This window comes from Cherax quadricarinatus, chromosome 20, assembly GCF_038502225.1.
Source record: "Cherax quadricarinatus isolate ZL_2023a chromosome 20, ASM3850222v1, whole genome shotgun sequence".
Lineage (NCBI taxonomy): Eukaryota > Metazoa > Arthropoda > Malacostraca > Decapoda > Parastacidae > Cherax > Cherax quadricarinatus.
In genome coordinates this window covers 33,637,917-33,657,638 of record NC_091311.1, presented here as the reverse complement: position 1 = coordinate 33,657,638, position 19,722 = coordinate 33,637,917, and the positions used below count along the sequence as shown (strand labels likewise).

Sequence of the window (19,722 nt, the reverse complement as noted above, 5' to 3'; positions counted from 1 at the left end):
AAAAAAAATATCTGGTAAATTTATTGGTGTCTAGGATGTAACCTTGTTTTCTCATATGCTCTTCACTTCACATTATGTTATGGTACATTAGATGCTATTTTGAGGAGAATAAATTGCATATTATGAGAAGGTTTGCTGTAATCGCATTAGGTGCTGATTTTCAGGAACATACAAAACAAATTCTGAGACGCTTTACTATGAAGTTCCAATCAAGAAGAACACACACAGGAGGACGCAGGCTGGTTGAAAATTTGTAAAGTGCTAGAACACGTTGTTTTGACCAAATTTCAGGTTATAAATAATAATGTAATAATAGTAATAATTTTTATTTTTTTTAAATATACACTGATATTGTAATGAATTGATTGCAGTTTGTGTAAAGATTAAAAAAAGTCCATAGACAAACAAGACGCATGTGCAACAGCTTTGTGTCTTTCTTGCTAAGTCATTTCACCTATTCAGCAGGCTTCTTCAGCCAAAATACAGAGGTGATTTAAATAGAGGCACCAGAAATAATGGAGAGATAAATGTGAGGTGTCTCTCAGCTTTGGTGAGTGTTCAGCTCCTTAGCTCCATAGCTCTCATCAGTGAGAAGATGAGGCATGATGATGCAACCTTTATATACTGGAGGCAGAAGTGAGATGGTATCACAGTAGGTGGGTAGGGCCTGCTAGTGAAAGTGAGAACATAAGACTTGAGAAGCATTACAACAAAATTCTTAGCCCATACTAGGCAGGCCCTCAAATCCAACTCTCCTCACTCATGACTGGTGGTTAAGCAATAAAGTTATAGATGTCTTTTGTACTAAGATACTGCATAGTTAAAGTTAGATTGCTTTTTGAATGCTAAGTTTTAGGTAACATGTTAATGTGAAATGATAGCAATCGAAACTTAACTCACAATTATAGGTTCATTAATAAGTGAATGGCTGTTATATAGTAGTGACAATAATATATATTATTTGATACCGATAGTCAAGTAATGCAATAATTACATCAGATTAACCCTTAAGCTGTCCAAACGTAGATCTACGTTTGCACGCATAGTGCTCCAAACATAGACCAACGTTTTATTTTTCATTCCTTCAGATTTGGCACAATAGGCTTGAGTCGCCTAGACATGAAAGAATGGGTCTGTGCACTCAGTGTGTGCACTATTAAAAAAATCTGGGAGCCCTTAGTACCTTGTGGGAGCACCAGTTCAATTGAGCACCAACTAGAGCAAATAGCATGGCAAACACCATGTTAATGTTAATGCCATGTCGCATTAACACTCCCATTTTAAGAGGAAAGTAAAAACAGGTTAGATAAATACATGAGTGAGTGTGGGTGGGTGTGAGTTGGACCTGACTAGCTTGTGCTACTAGGTCTGATGTCATGCTGCTTCCTTCAATGGATGTGACCTGACTAGGTGGGTCATGGGTCTAAGCCAGGGGGGGGTGACATGTAAACCTAAAATTCCAGGCAAAGATAGAAAGACAGATAGACAGAAACATGTTTGTATGTATCAGTGAAAACAAATACAGTGGACCCTCGCCTAACGAACGTATCGCATAACGTTAAATCTGCCTAGCGATACATTTTAACGCAAAAATTTTGCCTCGGCTAACGCTAAAAAACTCACTCAACGCGGTTCGTTCAAGACGCGTCCACATGCGGCCTGAGCCCGCCTCACTTGTTCTGTGGGTGCCAGTGTTTACAAGCCAGCCACCGAGGTCGCTTCCAAGCATACAAACGGAACATTTCATATTATCACAGCCTTTTTAGTGATTGCACCTGCAAAATAAGTCACCATGGGCCCCAAGAAAGCTTCTAGTGCCAACCATACAGCAAAAAGAGTGAGAATTACTATGGATATGAAGAAAGAGATCATTGCTAAGTATGAAAGTGGAGTGCGTGTCTCCGAGCTGGCCAGGTTATACACAAAACCCCAATCAACCATCGCTACTATTGTGGCCAAGGAAATGGCAATCAAGGAAGCTGTTCTTGCCAAAGGTGCAACTTTGTTTTCGAAACAGAGATCGCAAGTGATAGAAGATATTGAGAGACTGTTATTGGTGTGGATAAACGAAAAGCAGATAGCAGGAGATAGCATCTCTCAAGCGATCATATGTGAAAAGGCTAAGAAGTTGCATGACGATTTAATTAGAAAAATGCCTGCAACTAGTGATGATGTGAGTGAATTTAAGGCCAGCAAAGGTTGGTTTGAGAGATTTAAGAATCGTAGTGGCATACATAGTGTGATAAGGCATGGTGAGGCTGCCAGTTCGGACCACAAAGCGGCTGAAAAATATGTGCAGGAATTCAAGGAGTGCATAGACAGTGAAGGACTGAAACCTGAACAAGTGTTTAATTGTGATGAAACAGGCCTGCTTTGGAAGAAAATGCCAAACAGGACGTACATTACTCAGGAGGAAAAGGCACTCCCAGGACATAAGCCTATGAAAGACAGGCTTACTCTGTTGATGTGTGCCAATGCTAGTGGTGATTGCAAAGTGAAGCCTTTATTGGTGTATCACTCTGAAACTCCCAGAGTGTTCAGGAAAAACAATGTCCTCAAGGCTAATTTGTGTGTGCTGTGGAGGGCAAACAATAAGGCATGGGTCACTAGGGACTTTTTCTATGACTGGTTACACCATGCATTTGCCCCCACTGTGAAAAATTACCTAATTGAAAAGAAATTAGACCTTAAGTGCCTCCTGGTATTAGACAATGCTCCTGGTCATCCTACAGACGTGGCAGAGCGACTTTCTGCGGAAATGAGCTTCATTAAGGTTAAGTTTTTGCTTCCTAATACCACTCCTCTCCTGCAGCCCATGGACCAGCAGGTCATTTCCAACTTCAAAAAACTGTACACAAAAGCTATGTTTGAAAGGTGCTTTGTAGTGACCTCAGAAACTCAATTGACTCTAAGAGAGTTTTGGAGAGATCACTTTAGCATCCTCAGTTGTGTAAACATTATAGGTAAGGCTTGGGAGGAAGTGACTAAGAGGATCTTGAACTCTGCTTGGAAGAAACTGTGGCCAGAATTTGTAGACAAAAGGGATTTTGAAGGGTTTGAGGCTAACCCTGGGAATCCTATGCCAGTTGAGCAATCCATTGTGGTATTGGGGAAGTCCTTGGGGTTGGAGGTTAGTGGGGAGGATGTGGAAGAGTTGGTGGAGGAGGATAATGAAGAACTAACCACTGATGAGCTGCTAGATCATCTTCAACAGCAAGAGGCCACACCTGAGGAAACTGCTATGGAGGAGGTGATAGAGAAATTGAGGAAGTTGCCTACTTCAAAGATTAAGGAAATGTGTGCAGTGTGGCTTAAAGTGCAAATCTTTTTTGATGAAAATCACCCTCACACAGCTATTGCAAGCCGTGTTGGCAACCTGTACACTGACAATGTTGTGAAACACTTTAAGAATGTCATAAAGGAACGGGAGGTACAGGCCTCTATGGACAGATATGTTGTGCGACAGAGGTCCAGTGATTCTGAAGCTGGTCCTAGTGGCATTAAAAGAAGAAGGGAAGTAACCCCAGAAAAGGACTTGCCACCTCAAGTCCTAATGGAAGGGGATTCCCCTTCTAAACACTAACACCATCAACACTCTCCCCTCCTCCCATCCCATCAATCATCACCAGATCTTCAATAAAGGTAAGTGTCATGTAACTGTGCATGTCTTCAGTTTGTGTGTATTAAAATTAATATTTCATATGGTAAAAATTTTTTTTGTTCATACTTTGGGGTGTCAGGAACGGATTAATTTGATTTCCATTATTTCTTATGGGGAAAATTAATTCGTCTAACGATAATTTCGCCTAACGTTGAGCTCTCAGGAACTGATTAATAGTGTTAGGCGAGGGCCCACTGTAAAGCCAGGGTTCCCCGAGCACTCATTTATCAAATGTCACCAAGCTGATAACAGATGCCATAACACGATTCTTCAAGGAGTGTGATATACATATATTCCAGGCAGACAGAAAGGCAGATAAGCAGAGACAGACAGATAGAGACAGACAGATAGACAGACAGGCAGACAGATAGACAGGCAGATAGACAGACAGATAGACAGATAGATAAATAGACAGAGAGACAAGACATCTTTGTGTGTAACAGTGATAAACACAGCGAGGGTTAACTGGAGCAGTGGGCATTTATCCAGTGTCACTAGGCTGTCAACAGTATAGGAATGCTTTTCATAACAACATGCTTCAAGGTATATGCCAGGGTTTCTAAAACATTGCTGGGACCTATAAATACTTTGTATATATTTCTAGACAATAGTAAGTAACCCAAGCAGGTGTAAATGTTCACCTGTCAATGTGTTTCTGACTATCTGAGCACTATTTCAGTACCTAATATTAGTGTCAGAACAAAGATTGGCTATGAAATTACAAGAACTATTATAAATTGTAATTTTCAAAAAATAAAAAATATATAAATTAAAATAAAAACGAGAAAAAAAGGTATACAGTGGACCCCCGACTAACTATGAGCTCCCAGATCGACCAATTATGTAAGTGTATTTTTGTAAGTGCTTTTGTAGGTGTATTTTTGGGGGTCTCAGACGGACTAATCTAATTCACAATATTCCTTATGGGAACAAATTCACTCTATAACAGCACCCAAACAGACTTCTGGACTGAAATAATATCGTTAGTCGGGGGTCCACTGTATTGGCAACACTTCTGCAAGCGGCAGGAGTCAATGTTGCCGACAGATGAGCATCCAGAGCCAACTTCACGGTCTTATATCTCGGTAAGTACTGACCCTAAAAATTTTTTTTTAATCCTATAACATGTAGAAAAATGTGCTCTTCATTTTAAAAGAAAAAAATTATTTTTTTTTGTTTTTCAAAATATTCGGAGCGCCACGCGAGTGAACATAGATCTACGTTTGGACAGTTGAAGGGTTAAGGAAACAGTTTTTAACAAGAATTTTGAAGCAATTGACAGATGAAGAAACTTTTTTTGCTTCTTCAGGTAACAAGTTCCATATTTTGGGGCCTTTTATGTGCAAGGAGTTTCTCGACAAGTTGAACATATGGTATGTCAAGGAGGTACTTGTTCCTTGTGTTGTGTCTGTGAGTTCTGTTGTAACTCTGCAAGAAGAGTTTATGCACTGCCTCAGTGTTTGTACTCATAGCATATGCAGTAGTAAGTGTGGATATTTTGTACATTAAGCAGATTTAAGCTTTTGAATAGGATGGGTGTTGTCTGGAACCTAATTGAGTGATCATTCTGACAGAAGATTTTGTTGAGTAACAACAGGTCTTAATTAGGGTGATGTTGTTGTTGTAGATCCCCACTCACCGTTACCATACATTATTATGCGATCTAAGTAATTCTTTTTGTTCATTCAGTATTTGGGTGTGTTTACTTAGAATACTAAAATTCAGTGGTATGGCATATATCATTTGAATATGAATTATTAATGCAGTTTATTTCTCAGGTGATTGGTATTCCTTAAATATATAAGTATCAATTTTTGTGACAAACTCATAATTGTTGTGATTATAACATAGCTTTGAATCAGTGCTTGTAATATCAGTGGCACTTTCTTTAGTTTTTCAGCTCTGCTTATAGACACTACATATGCTAGGTCTAAAAAGTGTGTGATTGTATTTGCTAAAAGAACTAAATGTTGTTGTGATTATGTATGTTAAAATAGGAATCTTGAAGGTAAAAGTTTTGCTGTGATATACATTTCATGCTACAGCACTGTACTATTTAGCTGGAATGACAACATATTTTAAGATCCACTGTTATGCACATTGAATATTCCAGGCAGTGATTATATGGGCTCACGTGTTATATTAACTCTTATTGGTAATATACAGAAAACATGAGGATGTACAAGCGAATTTAGCATCCTGTCGTAGGCTGCCCGGCATGAGTGATCAGATCGGCTGCTGTTAGTCTGACAAATACATGTCAGTTATGACTCATTTTCCCATTCCCAGTGAAAATGGAACAATGACTCATAACAATTGAAAGTGTCATAAATAAAGATGAGCTAAAGCTACAGTGTCTTCAACTTTGGTCCCTTTGTTCTTTTCATGCTTTATGCTCTGTCTCTATCTCATTCCTTGGTGTATATGCATCTCAGCTCACAAAGAACTGCAGTAGTTCTCAGCTTTCTTCTATTCCCTCTTGATTGACTCTTGTTTGCCTTGTTTCAGATATGGCACTAAATTTGTCGACAGGCAGCAGTCCGAAAGACACTAAAAGGTGGCCCTCCCGACAACCTGTTAATTGCCAATATTGCGGAGTTCGCATATCGATGGCTTTCAATCTCCGAAATCACGTCAAGCGATGCAAAATGCGGCCCTACAATGCCAACACGTACGAGCCCATATAACCACCATCTCCTCTCCTATCAAGGCGTAGTCAGGTGAGAAGCTAGTACAGTGCTAGAAACAATTCAGAGACAAGCAGCCAGTATGAGCCTTCAATCAAGATAGAGATTATTTCTCATTATACCTAAAGCACAAAATTGGCAAGGAATCACAAGCTGGAGAGTGCTCTTCACGTCACGTTCGTGGGATTACAAATCTACAGCGTTGCTTGAGGAAATATACAGTTTTTCCTGTGCATGATTTTTAATAGAATTTATCATACATATTTTTTTATTTCTGGTATACTATTACTTATTTTTGTATTTACTAGTAGTACATGAAAATACAAATAAGGAATTACAGAATTTAAAAAATATGTATGCTAATATTATTAAAAAGGAGGGGAACACATCAAATATAGCTCTTCTGTAACTACAAACAGGTAAGTACAAGCGCTTCCTGTGACAACACCCATGGAGCTGAGGAGGCATTACACCATGCCATTAATGGTTAATGCACAGGGCTCAAGAACTGGATAGCATCTATTAATAACACAAGTAAGGGATTATATGCACATGCACACAAGGCTAAAATACTTGCAAAGATTTTGTGCCAAGATTATCAGTTGCAAAAGCTAAAGCATTATCTGAGCTCATGCCTTGTGTCTCAAGACTTTTTCCTTCAAATTGTATCATGTTTCTTTCCTTTTCTCTCTCTCTCTCTTTTTCTATCTCTCTCTCTCTTTCTGTCTCTTTTTTTTCACAGGGTTTGACAAGGTTAAGGATCCCTAGCTTTATTGACAAACTGTTTACAGGTTAAGGATTCCTAACTGTATTGACAAGCTAAGAGCTGTTACCTACATCAGCTCATTTGAAACCATTTTTATTGTTATGAGACATACAAGTAGGGAACAGGATGAAGTTGGAGCCATCTGTGGGCTAGCATTTTCATTTGATCAACTGACTTTATCTCGTTGACATCATAATGCTATACGAATGTGTTCCATACTCGAGTCATCCTGGGGATAAATGATCTCAGATGAAGTGATGTTCTGGAGAAGGGTACAGCCAGAGTGAAGTTGCTGCTTTCTGCCCGTCTTGTGGTATAGAAGCTTGCTTCACACTGTCCTCGAAGTGGATCCAAGTGTGGTACTTTGACAGTATTGGCCTTGTACAGTAAGGCAACCCACATCACACACACACACACACACACACACACACACACACACACACACACACACACACACACACACTCACACACTCTCACACACTCACTCACACACTCACTCACTCACACACTCACTCACTCACACACTCACACACTCACACACTCACTCACACACTCACTCACACACTCACTCACACACTCACACACTCACCGCAACAGCAACCGGTGAAGAGGCGGGGCCAGGAGCTAGGACTCGACCCCTGCAACCACAAATAGGTGAGTACACACTCTCTCTCTCTCTCTCTCTCTCTCTCTCTCTCTCTCTCTCTCTCTCTCTCTCTCTCTCTCTCTCTCTCTCTCTCTCTCTCTCTCTTTCTCTCTCTTTCTCTCTCTTTCTCTCTCTTTCTCTCTCTTTCTCTCTCTTTCTCTCTCTTTCTCTCTCTCTCTCTTTCTCTCTCTCTCTCTCTCTCTCTCTCTCTCTCTCTCTCTCTCTCTCTCTCTCTCTCTCTCTCTCTCTCTCTCTCTCTCTCTCTCTCTCTCTCTCTCTCTCTCTCATGTGTTTTATAGTAGGTAGGAGAGTGCAGGCACTCCTGTGTCACAGTCACATAGTATTTTACGAGGGCCTTATGCACTAGGATTTTGTTTCATAAGGTCAGTTGAAGTATTACTAAACATTTGCTACAGAAATGCAGGTTGACTGACGTTGTGGAATAAATTTGTGTTGCACCAGAACCTCATGAAATATATCACATGTCACAGGAATGGCTGTATACACACTCTTCCTTACTATGCTACAGTGAAAGAGTCCAGAGATCTGATACACCTGGTATATGTTAAAATATGAACTTCACTTTTACAATCTTTAGTGTTTATACAGTATATTCAGTATTCAGATGCTTTGATTGTACTGTGTGTGTGTGTGTGTGTGTGTGTGTGTGTGTGTGTGTGTGTGTGTGTGTGTGTGTGTGTGTGTGTGTGTGTTTGTGTGTATGTATGTATGTAGGGGGTGTGTAGACCAAGTGTTTTCTGTGAAACATATAGGTGAACAGTATTTAGATAAGGGTAAAGAGGTATTTGTGACATTTATGGATTTGGAAAAGGCATATGATGGGGTGGATGGGGAGGGGGGCAATGTGGCAGATATTGTAAATGTATGGAATAGGAGGTAGGTTATTGGAAGCTGTGAAAAGTTTTTACATGGATAATGAGGCTCAGGTTAAAGTATGTAGGCAAGTGGGAGATTATTTCCAAGTAAAAGTAGGCCTTAGACAAGGATGTGTGATGTCACCATGGTTGTTCAATATATTTATAGATGGAGTTGCAAGAGAAGTGAATGCTCAGATGTTGGCAAGAGGTGTGGGGTTAAAAGATAAAAAATCTAACACAAAGTGGGAGTTGACACAGTTGCTCTTTGCTGATGACACTGTGTTTTGGGAGATTCTGAAGTGAAGTTGCAGAGGTTGGTGGGTGAGTTTGGTAGGGCATGTAAAAGAAGGAAATTAGAAGTGAAAGAGTAAGGTGATGAGGATAACAAAAAAATTAGGTAATGGAAGATGAGATGTCATATTAGAGGAAGAAAGCATGGAGGAGGTGAATGTGTTCAGATATTTGGGAGTGGACGTGTCAGCAGATTGGTCTGTGATGGATGAGGTGAATCATAGAATTGACAAGGGGAGAAATGTGAGTGGTACACTGAGGAGTCTGGAATGGAAAGCCGGGAATGTATCAGAGTACAGTTCTACCAATGCTCTTGTATGGGTGTGAGGCATTGGTTGTGAATGTTGCAACAAGGAGAAGGCTGGAGGCAGTGGAGATGTCATGTCTGAGGGTAATGTGTGGTGTTACTATAATGAAGAGAATGTGTAGTTTGGAGAGTAGGAGGAGGTGTGGGATTACCAAAACTTATCCAGAGGGCTGAGGAAGGGTTTTTGAGATGGTTTGGACATATAGAGAGGATGGAACAAAATATAATGAATTTGAGAGTGTATAAATCTGTAGTGGAGGGAAGGCAGGGTAGGGGTCAGCCTAGGAATGGTTGGAGAGAGGGGGTAAAGGAGGTTTTGTGTGCCAGGGGCTTTGGCTTCCAACAAGAGTGTGTGAGCATGTTAGATAGGAGCGAATGGAGACAAATGGTTTTTAGGACTTGACATACTGTTGGAGTGTAAGCAAGGTAACATTTATGAAGGGATTCAGGGAAACCAGCAGGCCAGACTTGATTCCTGGAGATGGGAAGTACAGCGCCAGCACTCTGAAGGAGGGGTGTTAATGTTGCAGTTTTGTAACTGTAAGGTAAGCATGCCTCTGGCAAGACAGTGATGGCGTGAATGATGAAAGTATTTCTTTTTCGGGCCACCCTGCCTTTGTAGGAAACGGTTGATGCTTCCCTACACTACCCTACCTACCACACCACTTTCTACAAATAAATACATTCCACCTTTCACCCTACATTAAGACTACAAATATTTTAAGATAAGTAATGAGTGTACGGTATATGCATTTTATCAATCTATGGAGCTTTATGGCATTGTTGTAGTATACTGTATGTGGGTGGGGGTGGCCAGGAGGGCTACCACACCTAACCTCTTAGAGTAAATACTACTCACCTTATGCCATACATTAAACTACGAATATTTTGAGGTAAATAATGAGTGTACTGTATGTGTATTTTACTTTTTTATTGTTTTAATGCCTAGTTCTATTGCTAACTTAATATATGTTAGTGTAAACTTGTTATCTGGCACTTATATGCATTTGTAAGTGGAAAAAATGCCCTTCAGCTTTCCGGCGATGTCTTCTTTCCAGCAGTAGCCTGGAACCTTACCTGCCATATAAGTGAGGCCCTACTTATATATTTTTTTTTTCAACAAACTGGCCATATCCCACCAAGGCAGGGTGGCCCAAAAAGAAAAACAAAAGTTTCTCTTTTTAAATTTAGTAATTTATACGGGAGAAGGGGTTACTAGACCCTTGCTCCCAGCATTTTAGTCGCCTCTTACAACACGCATGGCTTACGGAGGAAGAATTCTGTTCCATTTCCCCATGGAGATAAGAGGAAATAAACAAGAACAAAGAACTAGAAAGAAAATAGAAGAAAACCCAGAGGGGTGTGTATATATACTGTATATTCTTGTACATGTGCGTGTAGTGTGACCTAAGTGTAAGTAGAAGCAGCAAGACATACCTGAAATCTTGCATGTTTATGAGACAGAAAAAAGGACACCAGCAATCCTACCATCATGTAAAACAATTACAAGCTTTTGTTTTACACTCACTTGGCAGGACGGTAGTACCTTCCTGGGCGGTTGCTGTCTACCAACCTACTACCTAGAATATATATATTCTTCTTTCTTTCAACACACCGGCCTTATCCCACCAAGGCGGGGTGGCCCAAAAGGAAAAACGAAAGTTTCTTGTTTTACATTTAGTAATATATACAGGAGAAGGGGTTACTAGCCCTTTGCTCCCGGCATTTTAGTCGCCTCTTACAACACGCATGGCTTACGGAGGAAGAATTCTGTTCCACTTCCCCATGGAGATAAGAGGAAATAAACAAGAATAAGAACTAGAAAGAAAATAGAAGAGAACCCAGAGGGGTATGTATATATATGCTTGTACATGTATGTGTAGTGTGATCTAAGTGTAAGTAGAAGTAGCAAGACATACCTGAAATCTTGCATGTTCATGAGACAGAAAAAAGGACACCAGCAATCCTACCATCATGTAAAACGATTACAGGCTTTTCTTTTACACTCACTTGGCAGGACAGTAGTACCTCCCTGGGTGGTTGCTGTCTACCAACCTACTACCTAGAATATATATGTACATATATATATATATATATATATATATATATATATATTTTTTTTTTTTTTTTTTTTTTTTTCAACAAGTCGGCCGTCTCCCACCGAGGCAGGGTGACCCAAAAAAGAAAGAAAATCCCCAAAAAGAAAATACTTTCATCATCATTCAACACTTTCACCACACTCGCACATTAACACTGTTTTTGCAGAGGTGCTCAGAATACAACAGTCTAGAAGCATAAACATATAAAGATACACAACATATCCCTCCAAACTGCCAATATCCCAAACCCCTCCTTTAAAGTGCAGGAATTGTACTTCCCATTTCCAGGACTCAAGTCCGACTATATGAAAATAACCGGTTTCCCCTGAATCCCTTCACTAAATATTACCCTGCTCACACTCCAACAGATCGTCAGGTCCCAAGTACCATTCGTCTCCATTCACTCCTATCTAACACGCTCACGCACGCTTGCTGGAAGTCCAAGCCCCTTACCCACAAAACCTCCTTTACCCCCTCTCTCCAACCCTTTCGAGGACGACCCCTACCCCGCCTTCCTTCCCCTATAGATTTATATGCTTTCCATGTCATTCTACTGTGATCCATTCTCTCTAAATGACCAAACCACCTCAACAACCCCTCTTCTGCCCTCTGACTAATACTTTTATTAACTCCACACCTTCTCCTAATTTCCACACTCCGAATTTTCTGCATAATATTTACACCACACATTGCCCTTAAACAGGACATCTCCACTGCCTCCAACCGTCTCCTCGCTGCTGCATTTACCACCCAAGCTTCACACCCATATAAGAGTGTTGGTACTACTATACTTTCATACATTCCCTTCTTTGCCTCCATAGATAACGTTTTTTGACTCCACATATACCTCAACGCACCACTCACCTTTTTTCCCTCATCATATATATATATATATATATATATATATATATATATATATATATATATATATATATATATATATATATATATATCTTCTTTCTTTCAACACACCAGCCGTATCCCACCGAGGCGGGGTGGCCCAAAAGGAAAAACAAAAGTTTCTCCTTTCACATTTAGTAATATATACAGGAGAAGGGGTTACTAGCCCCTTGCTCCTGGCATTTTAGTCGCCTCTTACAACACGCATAGCTTACGGAGGAAGAATTCTGTTCCACTTCCCCATGGAGATAAGAGGAAATAAACAAGAACAAGAGCTAGTAAGAAAATAGAAGAAAACCCAGAGGGGTGTGTATACATATGCTTGTACATGTATGTGTAGTGTGACCTAAGTGTAAGCAGAAGTAGCAAGACGTACCTGAAACCTTGCATGTTTATGAGACAGAAAAAACACCAGCAATCCTACCATCGTGTAAAACAATTACAGGCTTACGTTTTACACTCACTTGGCAGGACGGTAGTACCTCCCTGGGTGGTTGCTGTCTACCAACCTACTACCTAGAATATATATGTACATATATATATATATATATATATATATATATATATATATATATATATATATATATATATATATATATATATATATATATATATATATATATATATATATCATATTTAATCTGTTCCTGGAGGTGCGACTATTATCGAAATTTACGATTTTCGAATCAAATTTCCCCATAAGAAATAATTTAAATACAGTTAATCCGTTCCTGACACCCAGAAGTATTAAAACGAAAAGATTTTTTACATGAAATATAGATGTAGTACATAAACAATACAATGGGACATGATGAATGAAACATTAACAGTATAACACTTACCTTTATTGGCGATTCTTCTTAGTGTATGGAAGACTGGAGGAAGAGAGAGATTGGATTCTTTACAGTTTGGAAGGGGAATCCCCTTCCATCAAAACCTCAGGTACCAATTGCTTTTCTGGGGTTACTTCTCTGTTTCTTAATGCCACTAGGACCAGCTTGAGAGTGACTGGAGCCCTGTCTTGTAAAATAACTGTCTAGAGAGCTCTGTTTCTGGCATCTCTTTAACACTTCCCTAAAATGGGCCAAGACTTTGTCACTGTACATGTTGCTAACATGGCTTGCAACAGCCTTGTCAGGGTGATGTTTCTCCATAAATCTTTCCATCTTACCCCACATTTCAAAAATCTCCTTAATTTCTGAAGAAGTCACCTTCTTCCATCTCTCTTCCTGCTCCTCTGCAGCAAGATTCTGAGCTGCGATCTGTTGCTCTTCCTGCTGAAGCTCTTGCAGCTCCTCAGTGGTGAGCTCTTCGTTTTGGTCTTTCACCAACTCTTCCACATCCTCCAAACTCACATCCAACCCCATGGAACTCCCCAGACATAGGCTCATCAGGGTCAGCCCCAAACCCTTCAAAATCCCTCTTGTCAACACAATCTGGCCACAGTTTTCTCCAAGCAGAGTTCAAAGTCCTGGTAGTCGCTACCTCCCAAGCCGTACCTATAAGGGTTATGCAATGGAGGATGCTGAAGTGTTCTCTCCAAAAATCTCTTAGGGTCAAGTGAGTGTCTGAGGTCACATTCAAGCACCTTTGAAACATTGCTTTGGTGTAGAGTTTTTTAAAGTTTGCAATGACCTGCTGGTCCATGGGCTAGAGGAGAGGAGTGGTATTCAGGGGCAAGAACTTTATTGTGATGAACCCAAACTCCTCGAAAATTAGGTCATCTAAGTTTGGAGGATGAGCAGGTGCATTGTCTATTACTAGGAGGCACTTGAGATCCAATTTCTTTTCCAGGAGGTAATTCTTCACACTAGGGCCAAACACTTCATTGAACCACTCGACGAAAATTTCCCTCGTGACCCATGCCTTACTATTAGATTTCCAAAACACACAATTTACTCTTCATAACATTGTTTTTCCTGAACACTCTGGGATTTTCAGAATGGTACACTAGTAACGGCTTCACTTTGAAATCCCCACTAGCATTAGCACAGAACATGAGCGTCAGCCTGTCTTTCATAGGCTTGTGTCCTGGCAGTGTCTTTTCCTCCTGTGTAATGTAGGTCCTCTTTCGCATTTTCTTCCAAAAGAGGCCTGTTTCGTCACAATTGAACACTTGTTCAGGTTTCTGTCCTTCAGCCTCTATGTACTCCTTGAATTCATGCACATATTTTTCAGCTGCTTTGTGGTCCGAACTGGCAGCCTCATCATGCCTTACCACACTGTGTATGCCATTACGGTTCTTAACCCTTTGACTGTTTCAGGTCCCTCTCTGAAACTGTCATTCTATGTCGCCAAATATTCAAAAAAAAAAAAAATTATTTTTTCTTATGAAAATGTTAAGATTATTTTTCTGAGTGTTTTAGTCCAAAAAAAAAATTTTTGCCATCGGTACTTACCGAGATATAGAGCCATGAAGTTTGCAGAAAATGAGCCGCGTATGGCAACAGCGGCGACTGCCGCTCACCCGGTAAACTTTAGTTTACTTGTAATTGAAGGTTTTTTGTTTTTTTTCACTATTTTATTTTTTCACATAACTTATGTGGCCTATGAGACCAAAGTAAGGTGCAATGTATATATATACACTCGTTGTATACAACACAACAAGCACACAAACATAATTATCAATATATTGTTTACAAAACTTGTTTACAAAAACAAACAAACAATTCTTCTTCTTCTTCCTCTTCCTCTTCCTCTTCCTCTTCCTCCTCTTCCTCTTCCTCCTCCTCTTCCTCCTCCTCTTCCTCCTCCTCTTCCTCCTCCTCTTCCTCCTCCTCTTCCTCCTCTTCCTCCTCCTCTTCCTCCTCCTCTTCCTCCTCCTCTTCCTCCTCCTCTTCCTCCTCCTCTTCCTCCTCCTCTTCCTCCTCCTCTTCCTCCTCCTCTTCCTCCTCTTCTTCTTCTTCCTCCTCCTCTTCTTCTTCCTCCTCTTCTTCTTCTTCCTCCTCTTCTTCTTCTTCCTCCTCCTCCTCCTCCTTGTGTGCGAGTGTGTGGCTTATAATTGTTTTGAGTCAGGAGTCGGCAGCTGTCAAAGTGACATATTGTGTCATTAGTCACTACCCTACCGCCTGTCAAAACAATGGGGTCGGATGCTGCTTCCCCTCCTCCATTCTATCTAATTATCTTTCTCCCTCATTTTATATCTTTCAATCTGTCTCTCTTTCTATCTGTCTGCCTATCTCTGTCTCACAGGTACACATAAATACAAGTATACATAGTGTAAATTACCTAGGATAACCCAAGAAATCCAGACAAAGTGCTATACTCTGCTTGAAGATGTGAGTAAAGGTGATGACACAGTCTTGTGGCTCTCTCTGAGACAGAGAGCTAGATGGACAAACAGGGAGCTTGACAGACAGACAAATAGACAGACAGAAATGTTTGTGTACCAGCAAAAACAAAGGGAGGGCAATGGTCATGTAATATTACCCTCCTTTACCCTCATCAAAGTCAGCTCTTATCAGATGTTATCTCCCCTTATCTTGTCACTGTCATGGGGTGGACTTTTTTTTTCTTGCTTCAAGGGAACAATATTATTACATCTTCTTCTTCCTCCTCCTCCTCCTCCTCCTCCTCTTCTCCTCCTCCTCCTCCTCCTCCTCCTCCTCCTCCTCCTCCTCCTCCTCCTCTTCCTTCCCTCCTCCTCCTCCTCCTCCTCCTCCTCTTCCTCCCCTCCTCCCCCTCCTCCTCCTCCATTGCTTTTGGTCTCAAACTCCTCCAAATCATGAAATTGATCTTCACTGACACTTCCATCTGTGTTAGAGCATCACTTGGGAAGAGAAGAGTCCCAGATTTGCTGGGGAATCACATATTTCTTACCGCTAGACATGCTGAAAAATGACAACTGAAATGGCATTCCCACAATGCACCACTGGCTCCCCGATTTTTTTTATATGGTGCACACTGACCATGGAGACCCATTCTCTCACATGTGGGCCTACCAGCTTTCTCCTGCTTGATTTGAAGCTGCTAGAATTTATGCGTATAAATACGTCAGAAACATTGGCTCGTAAGACGTATTTATACGTCGGAAACAGTCAAAGGGTTAAATCTCTCAAACCAACCTTTGCTGGTCTTAAATTCACTCACATCACCACTAGTTGCAGGCAATTTCTTTACCAGATCGTCGTGCAACTGCCTAGCCTTTTCACAAATAATCGATGTCATAATACTATCTCCTGCAAATTGTTTCTCGTTTATCCACACCAATAATAACTTCTCAACCTCTTCGAGTACTGGTCAGCATATTTACCCCCTTTGCAACAACAGCATCCTTGATTTCCTTTTTCTTGGCCACGATGGAACATATGGTTGTGTAGGGTTTGTTATACATCCTTGCCAGTTCGGCCACACTTAAGCCACTTTCATATTGTTCAATGATGTTTTTCTTAAATTCAATTGTATTTCTCACCTTCTTTACGACAGGCTTGGCACTAGGAGCTTTCTTTGGAGCCATGGTAGCTTATTTAGTGTAGTTGCAAGCACTAAAATGAATGGAATATTATGAAATATTTTGTAGGAGCAATTGAGGGGACTGTCGCTCACTGGTAAACAATGCCACACTAGCTGGGAAGGGAGGCCACCCCAGCTCACAGTGTGCGTACGCGTCCCGGACGAAATACTATTCATGAGTCGATCTACGATTAACGAGCCCATGTTTATTAAAAAATATCGTTATGATTTCCGAAATCTACGACTCTCGAGCCCTACGATTATCGAGGGACCACTGTGTATATATATTTATTATTTTTATTATCACACTGGCCGATTCCCACCAAGGCAGGGTGGCCCGAAAAAGAAAAACTTTCACCATCATTCACTCCATCACTGTCTTGCCAGAAGGGTGCTTTACACTACAGTTTTTAAACTGCAACATTAGCACCCCTCCTTCAGAGTGCAGGCACTGTACTTCCCATCTCCAGGACTCAAGTCCGGCCTGCCGGTTTCCCTGAATCCCTTCATAAATGTTACTTTGCTCACACTCCAAGAGCACGTCAAGTATTAAAAACCATTTGTCTCCATTCACTCCTATCAAACACGCTCATGCATGCCTGCTGGAAGTCCAAGCCCCTCGCACACAAAACCTCCTTTACCCCCTCCCTCCAACCTTTCCTAGGCCGACCCCTACCCCGCCTTCCTTCCACTACAGACTGATACACTCTTGAAGTCATTCTGTTTCGCTCCATTCTCTCTACATGTCCGAACCACCTCAACAACCCTTCCTCAGCCCTCTGGACAACAGTTTTGGTAATCCCGCACCTCCTCCTAACTTCCAAACTACGAATTCTCTGCATTATATTCACACCACACATTGCCCTCAGACATGACATCTCCACTGCCTCCAGCCTTCTCCTCGCTGCAACATTCATCACCCACGCTTCACACCCATATAAGAGCGTTGGTAAAACTATACTCTCATACATTCCCCTCTTTGCCTCCAAGGACAAAGTTCTTTGTCTCCACAGACTCCTAAGTGCACCACTCACTCTTTTTCCCTCATCAATTCTATGATTCACCTCATCTTTCATAGACCCATATATATATATACAGTGGACCCCCGGTTAACGATTTTAATCCGTGCAAGAGGGGTAATTGTTATGCGAAATAATCGCTATGTGAATGAATTTTCCCCATAAGAAATAATGGAAATCAAATTAATCCGTGCAAGACACCCAAAAGTATGAAAAAAAAAATTTTACCACATGAAATATACATTTTCCCACACACAAAGAGAAGGATACATGCACAATAGTAGAGTAGTACATGCACAGTATATATTGTGCATGTACTAGTCTACTAAATGAAGAATAAATGACACTTACCTTTATTGAAGATGCAGCAATGACTGATGAGACACTGTGTCCTGGGAGTACCTTTTCCTCCTGAGTACTGTAGGTCCTGTTTGGCATTTTCTTCCAGAACAGGCCTTATCACACTGTGTATGCCACTACGATTCTTAAATCTCTCAAACCAACCTTTGCTGGCTTTAAATTCACCAATATGAGCACTAGTTCCAGGCATTTTTCCCTGTTCACCTGGGTGTTAGTCGACTTGTGTGGGTTGCATCCTGGGAGACAAGATTAAGGACCCCAATGGAAATAAGTTAGACAGTCTTCGATGACACTGACTTTTTTGGGTTATCCTGGGTGGCAAATCCTCTGGGGTTAATTGTTTCTTGGTATTCTCAATAAGCCACACCAACAACGGTGCTACAGCAGCAGCAGCAGCTGACAGTGCAGCAGCAGCAGCAGCTGACAGTGCAGCAGCAGCAGCAGCTGTACCACCAATAGTAGCGATGGTTGATTGGGGTTTATTATACAACCTGGCCAGCTCGGAGACATGCACTCCACTTTCATACTTATCAATGATCTTTTTCTTCATCTCTATTGTAATTCTCACCCTTATTGCTGTAGGGTTGGCACTAGAAGCTTTCTTGGGGCCCTTGGTCACTTATTTTCCAGAAAAAGCACCGAAAACACTGTAATAATACGAAATATTCCGATTGTATGCTTGGATGTTACCGCGGAGGCTGGCTGGTAAACAATGCCACCGGCGGAACATGTGAGCGTGGCTCAGGCCGCACATTGGACGCGTCTCGGACGAAAATCGGTAAGCGGGTTTTTAAGCGGTATGTGAGGCAAAATTTTTGCAATTAAAGTAAGCGGTATGCGAAATAATCGCTATGTGATGCCATCGTTATGCGGGGGTCCACTGTATATATATATATATATATATATTATAAATTAGGTAGTAGGTTGGTAGACAGCAACCACCCAGGGAGGTATTACCGTCCTGCCAAGTGAGTGTAAAACGAAAGCCTGTAATTGTTTTACATGATGGTAGGATTGCTGGTGTCTTTTGTCTGTCTCATAAATATGCAAGATTACAGGTATGTCTTGATACTTCTACTTACGCTTAGGTCACACTACACATACATGTACACATTTATTTATACACACTCATCTGAGTTTTCTTTGATTTTATCTTAATAGTTCTTGGTCTTATTACTTTTCCTTTTATATCCATGGGGAAGTGGAATAAGAATCTTTCCTCCGTAAGCCATGCATGTTGTAAAAGTCAACTAAAATGCCGTGAACAATGGGCTAGTAATCCCTTTTCCTGTAAAGATTACTAAAAAGAATAAGAAGAAGAAAATTGTCAAAGTGGGAAGTCTGAATGTGCGTGGATGTTGTGCAAATGATAAGAGAGAGATGATTGTGGATGTTATGAATGAGAAGAAGCTGGATGTCCTGGCTTTAAGTGAAACAAAGCTGAAGGGGGTGGGAGAGTTTCAATGGAGAGGAATAAATGGGATTAGGTCAGGGGTTTCAAATAGAGTTAGAGCTAAAGAAGGAGTAGCAATAATGTTGAAGGATAAGCTATGGCAGGAAAAGAGGGACTATAAATGTATTAATTCAAGGATTATGTGAAGTAAAATAAAGATTGGATGTGAAAAGTGGGTTATAGTAAGCGTGTATGCACCTGGA

The 19,722-nt window shown here is 40.8% G+C and overlaps 1 protein-coding gene across 3 annotated transcripts in view; it reads left to right on the top strand.

Moving 5' to 3' along the window:
* LOC128700474 (protein abrupt) overlaps positions 1-19,722 on the top strand; it is a 411,962-nt gene that overhangs the window by 325,373 nt on the left and 66,867 nt on the right. Inside the window, exon 7 of one of the 3 annotated variants that reach the window (XR_011392222.1) lies at positions 6,170-6,381. The exons of the other annotated variants lie outside the window; for them this stretch is intronic. The gene's annotated coding sequence lies outside the window, so the exon portion shown is untranslated. The remainder of the gene's footprint in view (positions 1-6,169; positions 6,382-19,722) is intronic. 3 annotated transcript variants of the gene reach the window in all.